This window comes from Mesoplodon mirus (assembly GCF_964341445.2).
Source record: "Mesoplodon mirus genome assembly, chromosome: 9".
Lineage (NCBI taxonomy): Eukaryota > Metazoa > Chordata > Mammalia > Artiodactyla > Ziphiidae > Mesoplodon > Mesoplodon mirus.
This window is the reverse complement of record NC_138985.1, coordinates 43579048-43596608: the sequence shown is the minus strand read 5'-3', so window position 1 is coordinate 43596608 and position 17561 is coordinate 43579048.

Sequence of the window (17561 nt, the reverse complement as noted above, 5' to 3'; positions counted from 1 at the left end):
TAAGCCCTCAACAAATTTTGATCAAGATGTTTCAGGAAATGATTACAAAATGACAGTTTTGCTTAGTTTATTACCTGCTTTATCTTTGTTGGCCATCCCAGTTAAACATTAAACATTCTGTGTATACAGATGGTCCCTGATTTACCGTGGTTCAACTTAAATGATTTTTTTGACTACTATGGTGCAAAAGCAATACACATTCAGTAGGAACTGTACTTCAAATTTTGAATTTTGATCTTTTCTCTGGCTAGTGATACACAGTATGATATGGCTCTTGCAATGCTGGGCAGTGGATGCAAGCCACAGCCCCAAGTCAGCCATGCTATGGCGAGGGTATACAACCCATACACTTAAAACCACTCCGTACTCATACAGCCATTCTGTTTTTCACTTTCAGTACAGTATTCAATAAATTACATGAGATATCCAATACTTAATTATAAAGTGAGCTTCATGTTAGATGATTTTACTCAACTGTAGGCTAAGGTAAGTATTCTGAGGATGTTTAAGGTAGGCTAGGCTAAACTATGATGTTCAGTAGGTTAGGTGTATTGAACACACTTTGACTTCCAATATTTTCAATTTATGATGGGTTTATCTGGATGTAGGCCCATCATAAGTTGAAGAAGAGCTGTACTATTATCTTGTATTCAGAATCAAAGCGGAAAAAAACAAATGACCAGGAATAACCTGAGCAATAACTGCTAAGGGGGCTGGAGCATGGGATTAAGAGTGTTAAGGAAGGAGAGAAAAGTAGATAAAAAAGTATCCAGCGAGTAAAGCAAATACCTAACTCTCCCAAATTTATTAAAACTCTTCCCTTCCTTCCCTTCTTCATGCCCCTTCTCTTATTCTTACAGATAATTAAGCAAATTTTGGGAAAACGATAAAATAAAACAAAGGTAAATGTTTGTCATGATTGCAGGGAGAAAAGGCTAAGAAACACTCCCTTAGCTGACATAGAGAAGGGGCCTGCATTCTCTTCTTAATTCATTTCAAATTATGCATGGTTTATGGCCTTGGCTGATTTTAGAGTTAGGAGAATGTATATGCATCTCTTTTATTTTTCTATTTTAGGTAAACTATTTTTTTAAGTTTAATACATATACTTAAAAATTCACCAGTCATATATGTGCAGCTTAATGAATTTTCATAAAGTAAGCATACTCATGAAACCTCTGCCCAAACTGAGGAGTAGAATGAACCATTGAAGTTAGAGATTATGTAAAAACAGGTAAATATTAAGTATATGGCTTGAGACTATTTCAACCTCTCCCACAACATTGTACCTATATCATGTCACAGAACACTCTCCAAAGTATTATTCTTGACTTCCAAGATTAATTTTACCAATTTTTGAGCATTATATAAAAATAAACTATGTGTACTCTTTCATGTCTTTCACTCAACATTTTAAAATGGGATTCATGTATATTATTCTCATTGCTGAATAGTATTTCATTGTGTGAATATATCTTCTACTGCTTATGGGCATTTGGGTAGTTTCCAGTTTTTATCTATTACAAATAGCAGTGCTATGGTTATTTTTGTACATAACTTAGGTGAGAACATTTATGCATTCCTGTTTTTGTATACACCTAAAGTAGAATAGGTTATGTATATGTTCAGCTTTAGTAGTTATTGATAAATTACTTTCCAAAATGGTTGTAACAATTTATACTGTCACCAGTGATGTACTAGAATTCCAGTTTCTTCACATCCTTTTCAACAGCTGGCATTTTCAAGCTATTCTGAAGATGTTCATGTGTATCACATTGTGGGTTTGACTTGCATTTCCCTCATGACAAGTGAAATTGAAAACCATTTCTTATTGGCTAATTGGGTACTGGCTCCTTAGTAAAGTGTCTGCTCAACTGTTTTGCTAATTTTTATAATTATTTATTTATTTATATATCTATTCAGCTATGAGTCCTATGTCATATATATGTATTACAAATATATTCTCCCTACTCTGTGGCCTTTTTTTTCACTCTTAATGATTGTCTTTTGATGGAAATAAATTTTTATTTATTTTTATTATGACAATTTTTTAGAGCAAAGTCCATACTTCTATCTTAGGATTCACTTTTGATGCTATACATTTTATGGGTTTGGATAAATGTATAATAACATATATCAAACATTATAACACAGAGTATTTTCACTGCCCTAGAAATTCTCTGTGTTCTGCCCATTTATCCCCCATTACCCCCCAGCAATCACTGATCTTTTTATTATCTCCATAGTTTTGTCTTTTCCAGAATGTTATATAGTTGGCATCACACAGTATATAGCTTTTTCATATTGGCTTCTTTCACTTAGTAATATGTATTTGTTTTCTCCATGTCTTTCAGGCTTTATAGCTCATTTCTTTTTTGCACTGAGTAATATTCCCTCGTCTGGGTATTTATTTATCCATTCACCTACTGAAGGACATCTTGGTTGCCTCCAAGTCTTGGCAATTATGAATATAGCTGCTACAAACATGCATGTGCAGGTTTTTGTGTGGAGCTAAGTTTTCATCTTCTTTGGATAAATGACAAGGAGCATGACTATTGGACTGTATGCTAAAAGTACATTTAGTTTTATAAGAAACTACTAAACAGTCTTCCTAAGTGGCTGTACCATTTTGCATTCCCAAAAGCAATGAATGAGAAAGTTCCTTTTGCTCCATATCCTCACCAGCATTTGGTGTTGTCAGTATTCTGGATTTTGGTCGGAAGTTTTTAGCTTGAATATAGTCCAAATTATCATTTTTTTCCTTCATAGTACTCTTTATGTCATGTTTAAGAAATCTTAACCTATTCCAAAGTGATGGAGACATTCTTTTTTGTTTTCATCTAAAAGCTTTGTTTTTTTTCCTCTCACATTTAGAACTTTAATCAACCTAGAAGTGATTTTTCTATGGTATGAGTAACAGACGTGGTGGCCAAGATTTATTTGGTTTTCAATTGGATATCCAATTAACACAGCAACGTTATTGGAAAGCCCATCCTTTCCACATTAAACTTATTCATTATATGAAAATATATCCTGTCTTTAGAAGCTGTCTTTAGAAGCTCTAGGAAAAAATTCAAGAAATGTAAAAGAAAATCAATTCTATGATTTGAATACATTTAGAGTTAAGAAATTCTTACTAACATTCAAATTAACACCTCTAATTAACATTCTAATTAAAATCCTGAGTTCAAATGAAAGCAAGGGCTCCCCAGAATGCCATAGTTCAGAAATTGTCAAACTTTCTTGTTAATGGAAAAAATAATAAACAATTTAGGCTTTTTATAGGTCATACAGTCTCTGTTGAACTAGTCAACTTTGCCTTTCTAGTATAAAAGTAGTCAGAGACAATACGCAAATGAATAAGAATGGTTGTGTTCTCTAAAACTTTGTTTACAATATTTGGCAGTGGGCTGGATTTAGCCCTCGGACTTTAGTTTGCCGATCCTCACTCTGGTTAATGAGCCTATCTCCACATTCCCTGTGACTCCTAATATGGAGACTTGCTAAGATAAGGCACTCAGAAATATAAGTGAATATAAAATTGGTGAGCATGTATCTTGTTTACGTGTGTATATGTGTGTGTCAGGGAGTGTAAAAATGCTCCTGAAGCAATTGAATCTGTAACTAGTGTCTTTGAAATTATACTGAGGTGCTATAGAGTAACAAGAAGAGGCTGGATGGGAAGCATACATACCAGGTTAAAGTTACCACTGCAGAGATTAATGACTTATCTCTAGTCACTGAAAACAAGTGCTCTGCTGATGATCTGCTCTTTAAAATATTAGTATTGCTAGGCCCTGGGTGAAATACATTTAACTAGGAATGAGTAAGGAAGAGATAAAGTTCCTGGACAGAGCAGGCTTCTACTTTGTGAATCACTTCTCATTGTCAAAGTTCATTCATTCAATGAAGAGGGCAGCTGTTTCAAGAGGCTTAACCTTTCCATCCTTATTTCCACCTATACACCCTCTTTTTGCCATAGATAACTTGTGGCAGAAACTGCTCATTGTTCTCCAGTATCTACTTAACCATTTTCCTTTTAGTAATAGACCCACCCACACATATTTTAGCTGAGCCCCACTAAAATTATGCCAATGGGTTAAATGAGAAGTGATATATGCAAGTTCAAGTTGGTCTCTTGAAACCTTTGCATTCTACTTTGTCCTTTGCCTTTTTCCCACAGCCTAGAATGTGGGTGCTTTGGTGGTGAGCTAGCATTGACCATATAGACAAGGACATCACCCTATCGCAGGGGTTGGAAAACTTTTTCTGCAGAAGGCCAGATAGTACATATTTTAGGTTTTGCTGATCTGTCACAACTACTCAACTCCACCATTACAGTGTGAAAACAACCATAGATAATACACAAATGAATGGGTGTAGCTGAATTCCAGTAGAATTTTATTTACAAAAGTAGGTGCCAGGCAGAATTTGATTCTCAGGCTGTAGTTCACTGACTCCTGCCCTAGAGGATGGCAAAGCAACAGGAAACTGGGACTTGAAATGATTCAATGAAGCAGAGCTGAACCTCTCAAATACAGATTAACATGTGAGAAAAAAATATATTTTCAGTGTATCTCAGATCTCTTTTTTATAGTGGTGTTTTCTGCTGGCACCTAAAAAACTAGACCATGATTTGAAAGATTAGACAGATATGTTACTTTATATCTATTTTTAAAGTATATACATAAAAAATGCTTAAAATTGGTTATTAGTTTTTTGCCCCAGGTTTTTCCTCTTCATAGGAAATAATTCCATTTCAGTTAGCCATTGGAATAAATGTATTTTCCAGATTTTTGAATATATTAGTTCTTAAATTAGTTGTCATTTGAACGCTCTCCAAATTCTTCACTTCTTTTTGAAAAACGTGGAAAATTAGAGAGGTGTGAAGGCAAAAATATCCCTCAGTATGTTATAAAATACTACCCCTAAATAACTTCCTTTCTTTCCTCATTTTCTATACTATATTTTTGCATGTTATTATTATTATTATTATTTATTTTTATTTTTTTGCAGTACGCGGGCCTCTCACTGCCGTGGCCTCTCCCGTTGCGGAGCACAGGCTCCAGATGCGCAGGCTCAGCGGCCATGGCTCACGGGCCCAGCCGCTCCGCGGCATGTGGGATCTTCCCGGACCGGGGCACGAACCCGTGTCCCCTGCATCGGCAGGCGGACTCTCAACCACTATGCCACCAGGGAAGCCCTGCATGTTATTTTTAATAGTAACTTTCCTTTGTAATAAATGTTAGGAGTTTGACACTTATCCTTAAGTCCATAAGTTCTCTGTATGTTTGGAGATTAATACTATATGTGTAGTTTTGCAATTTAGTAATTTTTCAGCTTTTGCCATTATACTATTCATTTATGATATGGGGAAAATATTAGTATTAAATTGAAACATATGTAGCTGCCAAAAATCAAACAATTTTTAACCTAAAAAAGTGAGCAGGGCTTCCCTGGTGGCGCAGTGGTTGGGAGTCCGCCTGCCGATGCAGGGGACACAGGTTCGTGCCCTGGTCCGGGAAGATCCCACATGCCGCGGAGCGGCTGGGCCTGTGAGCCATGGCCACTGAGCCTGAGCGTCCAGAGCCTGTGCTCCGCAACGGGAGAGGCCACAACAGTGAGAGGCCCATGTACCACACAAAAATAAAATAAAATAAAATAAAAAAGTGAGCAATTTAAGTTGGTTCCATGTAATATATTCAGACCTCCTACTTAATATGAAAATGAAATTAAATATATTAATATAATGAATGTACTAATCACATCAATACAAACAAATTATAATCTGCTATTCTATTGCATACTAAACTTTATTGCACACTAAATTAATTAAATTAATTAATTTATTTATTTGGCCATGCTGGGTCTTTGTTGCTTCACGCGGGCTTTCTCTAGTTCCAGCGAGTGAGGGCTATTCTTTGTTGTGGTGCGCGGGCTTGTCATTGTGGTGGCTTCTCTTGTTGTGGAGCAGGGGCTCTAGGCATGAGGGCTTCAGTAGTGGCAGCACGCAGGCTCAGTAGTTGTGGCACACGGGCCCCAGCGTATGTGGGCTTCAGTAGTTGTGGACTAGGGGCTTAGTTGCCCTGCGGCATGTGGGATCTTTCTGGGCCAGGGATCAAACCCGTGTCCCCTGCACTGGCAGGTGGATTCTTAACCAATGGACCACCAGGGAAGTCCCAAATGCACACTAAATTTATATACAATGTTTTTCAACAAATTCTTATTGAATGCCTATGATGTGCCTGATCCTTGCAGCACTGATCTAAGGGTTTGGAATACATCAGTGAACAAGATAGGAAACACAAAATATTCTTTATTGCGTTGAGGGTGGTAAGTGCTATGGAAACAAACTGCTTAGTGTAAGTGGGATCATGAGTGCTGAAAGTTGGGGACAGGTTGCTCTTTTAAACACGGTTATCATGTAAAAGTCTGATTGGAAGGTGATATTTGAATAAATACTTGAAGGTACTAGGGAGCTAGTTAAGTGTACATCAAGTGAGAGAACTGACATTTCAGAGAAGATACAGTAGAAGAATGCCTGGGATATTGGAGGAACATCACAGAGGCCATTAGACAGAATTGAGGGAAGGAAGAAAATTAGGAGATGAGGTCAGTGTGGTAGTATGAGGCAGGGTTTAAGGACCCTTAGCTTCTACTATTTAAGGACCTTGGTTTCTACTTTGAGTAAGATGGGTATCCGCTGGAGCCTTTCGAAGATTTACTTACTATTTAAAAGAACCCCTTTGGATAATGTGTTGAGGATAAATTCTACAGGGAACAAGAGGGAGACAGGGAGATCTGACCAGAGATTCTTACAGTAGCCCAGGTTAATAGTGGTCTCTGTAATGAGCAGTGGTTATATTCAGGATATATGCTGAAGAAAATTCAACAAGATTTGCTGATGAACTGTACATGGAGTATGAAGGAGAGAAGAGAGTCCAGGGTGATCCCAAGGTTTTAGCCTGAGCAATTGGAAAGTGCTGTGACAACTGAAATGAGAAAGACTCCAGCAAGAGCAGATCTGGGGGAGGGTGAAGATCAGGAAATCAGCTTTGAACATCTTAAATTTAATGTATTTATTAGACAGTCAAGTGGAGACACTGAGTAACTTTCTACCTCTCTCAGGGTAAAAGTCATCACTGTGTCTTAAAAGGCACTATTTTACATGATACACTATTGTCTCACCCCAACACCTGTGAGAACTCGTCTCTTGTTATTTTCCCTCCTCCCTCACACTGCGTTAGCTATGCTGGTCTCTTTGCTGCTCCTCAAACATGCAGGCACATTACCTGCCTCAGTGCCTTTGTATTTCTGTTGCCTCTGACTGCAATGCTCTTCTCTCAGACATCCACATAGCTCACCCCATCTCTTCCCTCTGGTCCTTGGATAAGGCCAGCTTATCAGAGAAGCACTCCCTGATCACCCTGTATAAACTAGTACTCCCCGTCCTCTGCCTTGCACTCCCTAACCTTCTCACCTTGCTTTATCTTTCTCCATTGCACAAAAAGTACCTGACACAGTATATATCTACTTTTTCACTTGTTTTACTTTCAGTTTCCCTCATTAGAACATGAACTCCAAGTGGTAACCATGGCAATTAACTGCTTGGATTTCTCTTTTAACTGTAGGGATTGCAATTAGCCAATATTATCCAAAAGCAATGCCTTAGGGATCCACGGCAGCATACAAGGTGAGGCCATACTCTTTCTGGCCAGCCTCAGCAGATAAGGCATACTAGGGCCTGGACATTTCTGCCCAGTGGGGGACTTCTTCAATAGGGAATATTTGCTCTAGAACTCCCTACTGTGTTTGCTGAACTTTTGTCAGCTCCACATCATAGTTTGAGGTTCTTCTTGTGCAGTCCTCATTCCTCTTATTTTTTTTTCATAGCTGTCAGATCAGTATTATGGTCTCAAGCTTTTCTCAGCATAATTCTGTTTTCCCCGCTTTATCTTTCCCAGGAGTTACCACCCTCCTGCCCCAAAACCCAACCACTACCACCACCACCACCACCACCACTCTCTTGCACTTCAAACTCAATCTCAGTATCTCCTTTCTAGAGGATCTAAACTGACGGTTGCTACTAAGAGTGTTCTGAACAAGTGGTAAGTGGGGTTGGAACTTGGGGAGTGCATCACTTGCCATCCTGAGTGGTATATGAGACACAGTTCCTGTACCAAGTGGTGGTCCATTTGCTAAAAGTTTCACTGGTAGAGACTAGGAAGGATATTCTAGTGGAAGGGATTACCCTGGGTAGTGTAATGATGCAGACTTTTGAAAAGTATGAAGGATGCAATGCATCGAAGGACAATGAAATTGACTGGCTGTTAATAAGCTACAATGATATCATAGTGAAAAAAGGATATTAAAAATTTCAATCAGCTTACAGATACTTAAAATGAAGTGTGAAGGCAAGAAGTTCTTATCTCCATCAGTGGGAGAGCAGAAAAATTTGGAAACCAAATTCAGGACTCAATTCTTAGAGTTGTTGAGCTTCAAAGACAGCAAAGGTCTTGCTGAATTACAAGCTTTGGTGCCATGTGGACCTTTGGAGTGCTCAGGGATCAGCAGATATGAAGCGCAGTCACTGTCCTCTGATGAACAGGAGGAAAATATATGGAACTCAGGTGATCCACTACAGTACCTCTTAGCAATCCCTTATCTAATTTTGAGTGAGGAGGAGATTACCAGACTCAGACTCCTGGAAGGAGAGTCTGAGTTACATCATTAGATAAGCCTCTAAGACTAGCAGAGATGGTAGCTGAGGGTGGGAGGAATTTAGAATGGAGAGTGGAAAAGGAAGAAAAGGAGTACCAGTTGCAACCACAAGAAGAACTGCAGTAATGGGGTTATAGTTGGTTCTATTAATCTCTCTCTTCCAAATTTCTGATCAAAAAGAGTTCAACTGACACCCTGGAGGAGCCACCACTCAACACATGTATGGAGAGGTGAATCCATGTGGCACAGAGTGAACTGTGGTATCCATGGAGATGCAGTGCTCAGATTTCCCTTCTAGAAAGAACATATTCAACTCTGAGGAGTGCAGTTAGCTGACAGTTTCCCGTTGCACTGTAACTCCCCACTCTATGGACTGAGACACTGTCACATCGGCATCACAGTCTAATGTTCCCTCTACTCAGTTCTGCTTCCTCACCTCTTTCCTTTCATGAGTGTCTATCTCTACCACAATCTGAAAGCTTTCTTGCCAGTTCTGCTTCCTCTCTCTTTATATTAATATTTCACAGGCATCACACCACACTCCCCCTATCCTCACACACACACACACATTAGCCTTTCCATTCTTAATTGGGCCTCAGCATCTGCTCCTGAAGGATCCAAACTGACTTATTCCATGAGGACGGGATTTTATCTTTTTGATTCTTTGCTGAATCCCCAGTGCCTTGACTAGTATCTTCCAAGTTGTAGGCATTAAATAAACAGGGTTTTGAAAGTTGTAATCTGAATTACACATGATAATTATCTCCCTTTTCATTAGACTGTGGGCTTCTTCAAGACCATAATAATAATAATAATAATAATAATAAATGTTGTTGAATACTTACTATGTGTGAAGTGCTATGCATGCATTATTTCATTTAATACCACAACCTTATGCAGAAGATTCTCTCATTATTCCATTTTCAAAATGAGTCTTAAAATGGTTGTGATCACAAATGTGTGACTGCTCACATCAAGATCAAACATAGGTCAGAGCCCAGGGGTTTGATTATCCAGTCACAGTATTTCCCACTAACTCATGTTGCAACCTTTCTGATATCAGCACCTAGCACAGAGTCTAACTTAATATTTCCTCAACAATTTTCAGAGTCTATGAAATTTACACCTTCAATTTTATTTGCATTTTGTTTGGAAGCTTTTTGTCACCTTTTTCTTCAATGAAGAATAGTGTATTGAGCTCACTAGATATTTTCATTAAATAACTTTCTTAAAATAAGGATACCAAGGGTATCATTTAGATTTATTTCTGTCCTATATTATCTCTTCTAAATTTAAGTGATTTACTTAAGCTTAAAAATGCTGGCTGTATCAGAACTAACAACTTTGAAGTGAAAGGCTCCCTAACCATTTTCCTGCTTCTTGACTCACCAACCTTCCTTGGGCAGGCTTTGCTGGTTATCCTACCACTGTCTTTAGCCTTTTTGTGGCTGCTTATGGCTATCATTTGAGGATTATGGACTCTCCATACTGGTTAGTATCATGAATGGAGAAAACCATCATCTTGGTGGAAGCCATTACTGTCATTATCTCTGTGGGTCCTGAAAGATGATGACCCTCCAGAGCATTCTCACAAGTGTCGCTCTATGCCACGAGAAAATTCTAATTTTCAAACACGTCCCCTCACCCCATCCAAGTGGCAATTATGTCATATCTGTCATCTTATTTGGCAAAGTGGTTTGTTACACACTTTTGTTTACTCTCTTCTTAGACCTCTTTCACTATATTTCCTCAGGATATCACATAGTTCTCAGATCCAAATTTGAGCCTGTCCTGCTTCCGTCCTTTAGAGCCACATTGGCTCACCCACACTCATTAACTTAAAGGATGTTTAAAACTAAGTTGCCACACCCACCAGTGGCCACATCAATAGAACTATTTTCAAGTCTGCTTACATCTTCTCCCACAAACGTATGCAGTCTCATTTTATTTCTCTATCTCTCCAGGCTTCAAAATGTAGTCTCTGTTACTCCTACCTGGATTTATGATTATGTTCTGTGGATATGATCTGTTATTCCTCTCCATGGTCCTTTGAAGTGGCTCTTGGGACCATTACCTCCAGATTGGTTATCTTCAGTCAGAATCCACTAGGAAGAACATGATAAATTTCTTTCAGTTCATTACAAGGTGGAGTTACAATATGGTAGATGCATTGAAGATAGCAGAAATGATTAGATACTATACTATACATTAAGAAATGATTATATTATACTATACAGAAATGATTAGATACTATACTATACTATACTATACTATACTTTTAAGATTCTGGAGAAGAAGAATGGTCAAGTGGTTTTTTAGTTTCTGTCTTTACTATTCTGAATTTATCATTAAATTAAATTTACTGTGAATTTATTTGTACTTTATAGGTAAAACAAGACTTGCAAGATTTGTTTTGTCCTAACACTAGCTCACAGTCTGGTGACTCTGACCTTGTTTGGATATCAGGTTTGGACTTGGCATGCTATGGAAACGAAAAACTATGTAGGGAAAGTATGAGCTGGCTCAGTGCTGCCCTTGTTATTAATAAAGTAAACCACATTGAAAGCAATACCATAATGTTGTTCGCCATTGTCAATTTGCTTTCTCTCATCTTAGAATAAACATCCCGAACACATACAGTATTAGAATAGAGTGGGCCTCCGGTGCCTTAAGACTCTTCTGGAGTTCCACACTGGGCCTTTTTTCTCACTCATTTTGCTCTCCTCTTCTTGCATGTTTTATTCATTGACCCTCAGATCTCATAATAAGCTCCCTTTCATTAGGACATGCACTGTAACCTAACTGGTACTATAATACGAAGCTTAAAAAGGGTCACCTGGAGGTTACAGCCCCGCGGCTGCTTGAGGGCCGGAAGCTCGTTCCGCGCGCCTGCGCATGCCCACTTCCTTGCGCTTGTCTCGGCCCGAGATGAGAGAAGTGCGTGCGCAGGCACGCACCCACGGGAAGAGCGCCTCGTCCACCAGGAGTGCGCTGCTCCGGCGGAACAGGTAGGCCAGGTCGCTGCAGGTGCGGGCGGGAGCCGGGCAGGATGCCGACCCACCTGGCCCGCTACAGGCTAACCAGGATGGGCCTCGAGTGGCCGTCTCGGGATTGAGGAGTTTCAGAACGGGGGCGCCCGACGTCCCTCGTCACCGGGCTGGCTCAGGGCGCTGAGTGGCTGACTCACCCCCCACCGGTGAGTCCCTTGGTTTTGGCCGCAGTCTCCGGAGTGGCTTTGGGGGGCGGCGTCGCCGGGGTTGAGGTGGGCCTGGGACTTCCGCGTACGGCCGAGGCCTTCTGTTAGCCCGGCCTGCTGGTTGGGCGGTGGGACTGGCAACATATCGGTGTTAACCGCGCACATGCCCGGTGGGGATGGCAGCGGGAGCGCCGGGTGGGACTTGAGGGGGTTGTCAGCGGGTCGCGGCGAGGGACCACGAAGCCCTCCACGTCTTCGGTTGGGTCCACGGTGCCGGGGGCGGCAGGCGGCCGGGGTCTGAGTCGCACAGGGTGGTAGGGACTTGCTGACGGACGTGGGCGTCGTCTTCTGGGCCCCCGGAGCACCGGCCGGCTCCTGGGACCTGGCAGTGTTGTCTTTGGAGCTGCTGAGGGACGCAGGTGCTGCGCCAGGCACAGGTCTACGTCGTGCGTCGTGCGCGTCGGCCGCGCGGAGGGAGGTGCAGCTCGGCCTCTGTGGGGCCGTGGGAGGTGGCGGCAGCACTTGCGGGAAGGAGGTGGAGAAGGACTGTCCACTTCCGCGGAGTGTGAGAGCCCCCCGCCGTGGGCAGGGAAGGCGTGGTTACTGTGGGATACAGTACTGTTGACTTCTTCGCTCTTTTCCTTATAGGCATCTATTTCAGACCAGGTATTTCCTTTAGTATGTCTCGGCCCAGACCAAGGCATTTTCTTGCATTGAAATAATCAGTTTTGCTTTTCATCATGAATACCCAGAGGGAGCAATTCTTTTTTTCCCATAGGATGTGGCTATGGTTAATACCTGAGTAAAGCAGTGGATTACTTTTATTACCTCAGTAAAATATTGGCCTGGAATGTTCTATTTCAAGGTTCTCTAAGGAGAGTGGGTTGATTTTGATGAATGTCATAATCATTACAGGATGAAGTTTTACATTTTACAACCTAAAATATGCCACCTTTAGGGTTTTAATTTATTTAAAGTTATGAAGAATTAAAGTTGATAATGTGCTACTACAGTCCTGAACAAATCAACTGAAATTTTTTGTAGTAACAGTAATTACACTGGCTTTTGGGAAGAGCACAGGGCCTCTCTTTAGTCTTCCCCTTACTTCATTCCCTAGGAGAAGTAATTTCTGGTGCAGGTTCTAGGACGTTTTATTGGACACAGGCCTAGTGGGTAAAACTTGCACAGGTGGAACTTCTGCTCACCTGAGTGTTTTCTTCTCTTATTTCTCTTCATTAGGTTATATGAAAGTTATGAGAGTGCTGGAGCCCTCACATGTCAACTGCCCTCTGATCTTGCTCTCCTTCCTGACTCTCTGGGTCCTTTTTCCCCTCTGGTACTGGGGGGTGGGGGGTGTACTCTAGACAGACCTTAATAAACTGAAATTGGAAAAATAGAAAGTTTGGTTTTGAACTTAGGACAACAATTCTCATTTGACGTGTAGACCACCTATCTCAGAATGACCTGCTAGCTAAAAGGTAGATTCCTGGACTTATCCTAGAGTTATGGAATCAGAATATCTGAGGATACACTGAGGTTGACCTATCTGGGACATTGTTGTGTATGTTAAAGACTTTGATTCATGGCTTAAAGTCTAACAGTAGTTCTCAATCATGGCTGTGTATTAGAATCACCTGTGAATTGAAAAGTATTGCTAGTGGGGTAATATTATGGAAAAACTAAATCAGCATTTAAATTGAATTCCCCAAGTGACTCTAGTATGCAATTACAGTTGAAATTTATTGATTAGGAGAGCGGTATTGCCTAAATAGTGAAGTCTTTACTTTGATTTTCCTTTCTTTCTGACCTTATGGTATATGGTTTAATCAAACTTACATTCCAAAGAATCAGTTCAGTAAACACTTCCAGGAAGAAAGATGAACTGCATTTAGAATCAATAATAACACAACTAGAATATTTGTGTTGCTCTACTAGCCTGTGAAACTTTGTTTTATATAACTTGTAAAAATAAAAATACAATCATATTAAAGTCAAGTTAGATAAATTTTATGCTAAAAAACGGAATAGGTTTTTAGACATATTTCACCAAAGATTGCCCCCTGAGCTTTGAAAGAAAGTGATTAAAGTATCACTTAAGTTGAAAAGAAAAATCTTTTCCAGCCATCTTATCCATATTGTGGAAATCCATATTGTGGTCAGTGATGGAAATCTGCTGCATAAAGTCCTGGTTACTGCAGCTGATGTTGGGTGTTTTCTTATCACTCTTATATTGCCAGGACATAATCAGTGCTCAGATCAATGTTCTATTGAATAAGTTTGTGTATCAGGTGATCTCCTAAATGACTTCCTGGGGTTCTTAGGTATGCCACATCATTTCTTAATGGATTCTAGCTTCAGTCATCTCACATGCATATATGCACATGCACACACATGCACACGCTCCCACACACAGTGTGCTGAAAAATGTATATTTATCTATTATAGTTACCGAACTGTCATTTATGAATTTTAAGTCTATGGTGATGATGATTTCATTGAACCTGAGTATTCATTTCACTGATGTGTTGTAGCCTTAAAAAATTAATTAATTAATTAATTTTGGCAGCGTTGGGTCTTCATTGCTGCCCACCGGCTTTCTCTACTTGCGGTGAGTAGGGGCTACTCTTCGCTGCAGCGTGTGGGCCTCTCATTGCGTGGCTTCTCTTGTTGCGGAGCACGGGCTCTAGTCGCGCGGGCTTCATTAGTTGTGGCCCATGGGCTCTAGAGCACAGGCCTAGTGGTTGTGGCACCCCGGCTTAGCTGCTCCGCGGCATGTGAGATCTTCTTCCCAGACCAGGGATCGAACCCATGTCCCCTGCATTGGCAGGCGGATTCTTAACCACTGCACCACCAGGGAAGTCCCTAGCCTTTGGTTTTGAAAACAATAGAAATGATAATTTAGACAATTTAGATAATTTAGAGGGAAAAATCGATAGTAATTTCTATAATACAACTTTTGGATCAAGTGGCCAAAACCAAATCTGAAATTATAGCACATAGAATATATTTTCTTCATCACAGGGCTCAATTTTCTAAGAATCTTTTCCATAAAGGGAAGGGGAAATGTACATGCATCAGTCTTATCATTCTGTCTTCATTGATAAATAATGATAACCATGAAGATGTTAATTTGTTAAATTTGACTATTAATCTTTTTATTGCCATTAATCTATTAAATGCTTAAACAGGCTGGTGTATAAATCAATGGCTGGATATGGTTTTTATAGTTAAAATGCTAAGCTTAATCAAAATTATATGGCTGAAATAATGCTAAATGTAGTCAGAAATTATTTGCATAATACAGAAAATATTACAGAATGCTATACAAAGAGTACTTAAAATATATAAAACATACTGAGGGCTAAATAATATTTTAGGCTCATAAGAGACAATCATCTATAAATAAGGCAGAATTGAGAAATTAGGTAGTTTAATGAGTGCCTGTGAATAAATTTTGAAGCTTTAAAACCAGATAAGGAGATTTTTGTTGTGATTTCAATTCCCATTTTCACAAATCTATCACAGTCTTGTATTGCTTTGACTCAGTATCAGCAATTATCTCCAAATGTTCTTGAAACTCATCTTCATCTCTTTTAATCCATGGACCATGTTACTATCAAACTAAATAACTTCTCTGATATTTCTGCACACAAAACCTTAAATTTGCTCAATATTTAGTTCTGTTATTCATATGATGTGAAATCCTTTGATTACCATCAAAAACCTTCCCAACTTTCTCTGTCTTCTAACTGACCGTTAAATCTCACATGCTCTCTCTTAACCATGTCAAGAATATACTTTCTCATTCCTGATTATTTGCCTTTGGTCATGGTATAACTCGCATCCTCCACCTGTGACTTACATTATCTCATGCATCTGCCTGAAATGTTTCACATTTCCTAACTGGTCTCTGAATGTCTTAACCCACTGTAACACCTTGCATTTCATTCTGATTCCATTCTTAGGCTGGAATTAGAAATCTGTGATATGATATATGAGGTCTTCAGTAATCTGATCTCTGTCAACCTATCCAGTTTCATCTCTCACCTTTTCCCTTGTTCTAGACATGCTTGGGCTTTTAAAATTCCTGGGATAGGCCACAGCTACTCTCCAGGCCTTCTGACATGGGACATTCTCTGCACGCCTAGTGGTATACCACCTTCTGGGTTTTTTCCCCAGTTCTCCAGGTAGGAAGTAAATACAGATTGTGTAGCTAATGCTCCTAGAAAAAGATAGGATTTTAAAACAATCCTCAAAGTCTTTCTGTATCATACAACCTGTGATTGTAACTTTGGCCACCTAACTAACCACCATGCATTTCTTCAGTGATACCACTTCAGTAAGTTTAATTTTATGTATATTGAGACAGAATTAAATGCTACTCAAAATGGATCTTAGGCTTAAACATAAAGCCTGAAACTATAAGATTTCTGTATAAAAACGTAAGAGAAAATCTTTGTGATCTTGAGTTATGCAAAGATTTCTTAGGTATGACTCCAAAGATATGATCCATAAAATTACTAAATTGATAAGCTGGACTTCAGCAAAATTAAAACTTTTATTTCAAAAGATACTGTTAAGAGAAAGAAAAGAGAAGCCGCAGACTAGGAGAAAATATTTGCAAATTGCATATCTGAATACATGGGAAATGTATTTAGAATATATTAAAAATACTTTCAAAACTCAGTTATAAGAAAACAAAAATAAAAAGCTGGGCAAATTCTTGGACTCTTTAACAAAGAAAAGGTATTCTTGACAGTAAGTACATGAAAAGAAACTCAACATCATTAGTCAGTATGGAGATACAAATTAAAACCAAAAGATAGTACTACATACCTATCAGAATGGATAAATTAAAAAGACTGACAGTACTAAGTTTTGGTGAATATGTGGAGAAACTAGAACTCTTATGCTCTGCTAGTTGGAATGTAAAATGGTATGTCTACTTTGGAAAACAATTTAGCAGCTTCTTAGAAATTTAAACATAACACTTACCATATGATCTAGCCATTCATTCTTAGGTATTTACCCAAGAGAAATGAAAATATGTGTATTGCACATAAATGTTCATAGCACCTTTACTTTAATAGCCCCAGACTGAAACTATCCAAATGTGCATCGTCAGAAGAATAAACAGTGGTATATCCAAACAATGGACTACTAGTCAGTAATAAAATAGAATGGACTATTGATACATGCTACAACATAGGTGGATCTTAAAATAATTATGCTGGGTTAAAGGAGACCAAGCAAAAGCAAGTACATATTTTATGATTCCATTTATATACAGTTCTAGAAAATGCAAACTAATCTAAAATAACTGGTTGCCAGTGAATGAGAATATGTAGTTGGGAGGGAGGAATTACAAAAGGACATTTAGAAACTTGATGGTGCTGGGTATACTCATTATTTTGATCGTCATGATGGTTTTTACAGATGTATACGTATGTCAAAAGTTACCAAATTGTATTTAAATAGGTACAGCTTATTAAATGTCAGTTACACATCAATAAAGCTGCTTTACCAAAAAAAAAAAAAAAGAGTACTCCTAATAGGCAAAACTTTCCTTGAGGTATTTTTCTAGCTTTCCTGAGTTGGTGAGAGGTGTGATTGCTTAGAAGACTGTGGTGCACAGCCAAAAGTG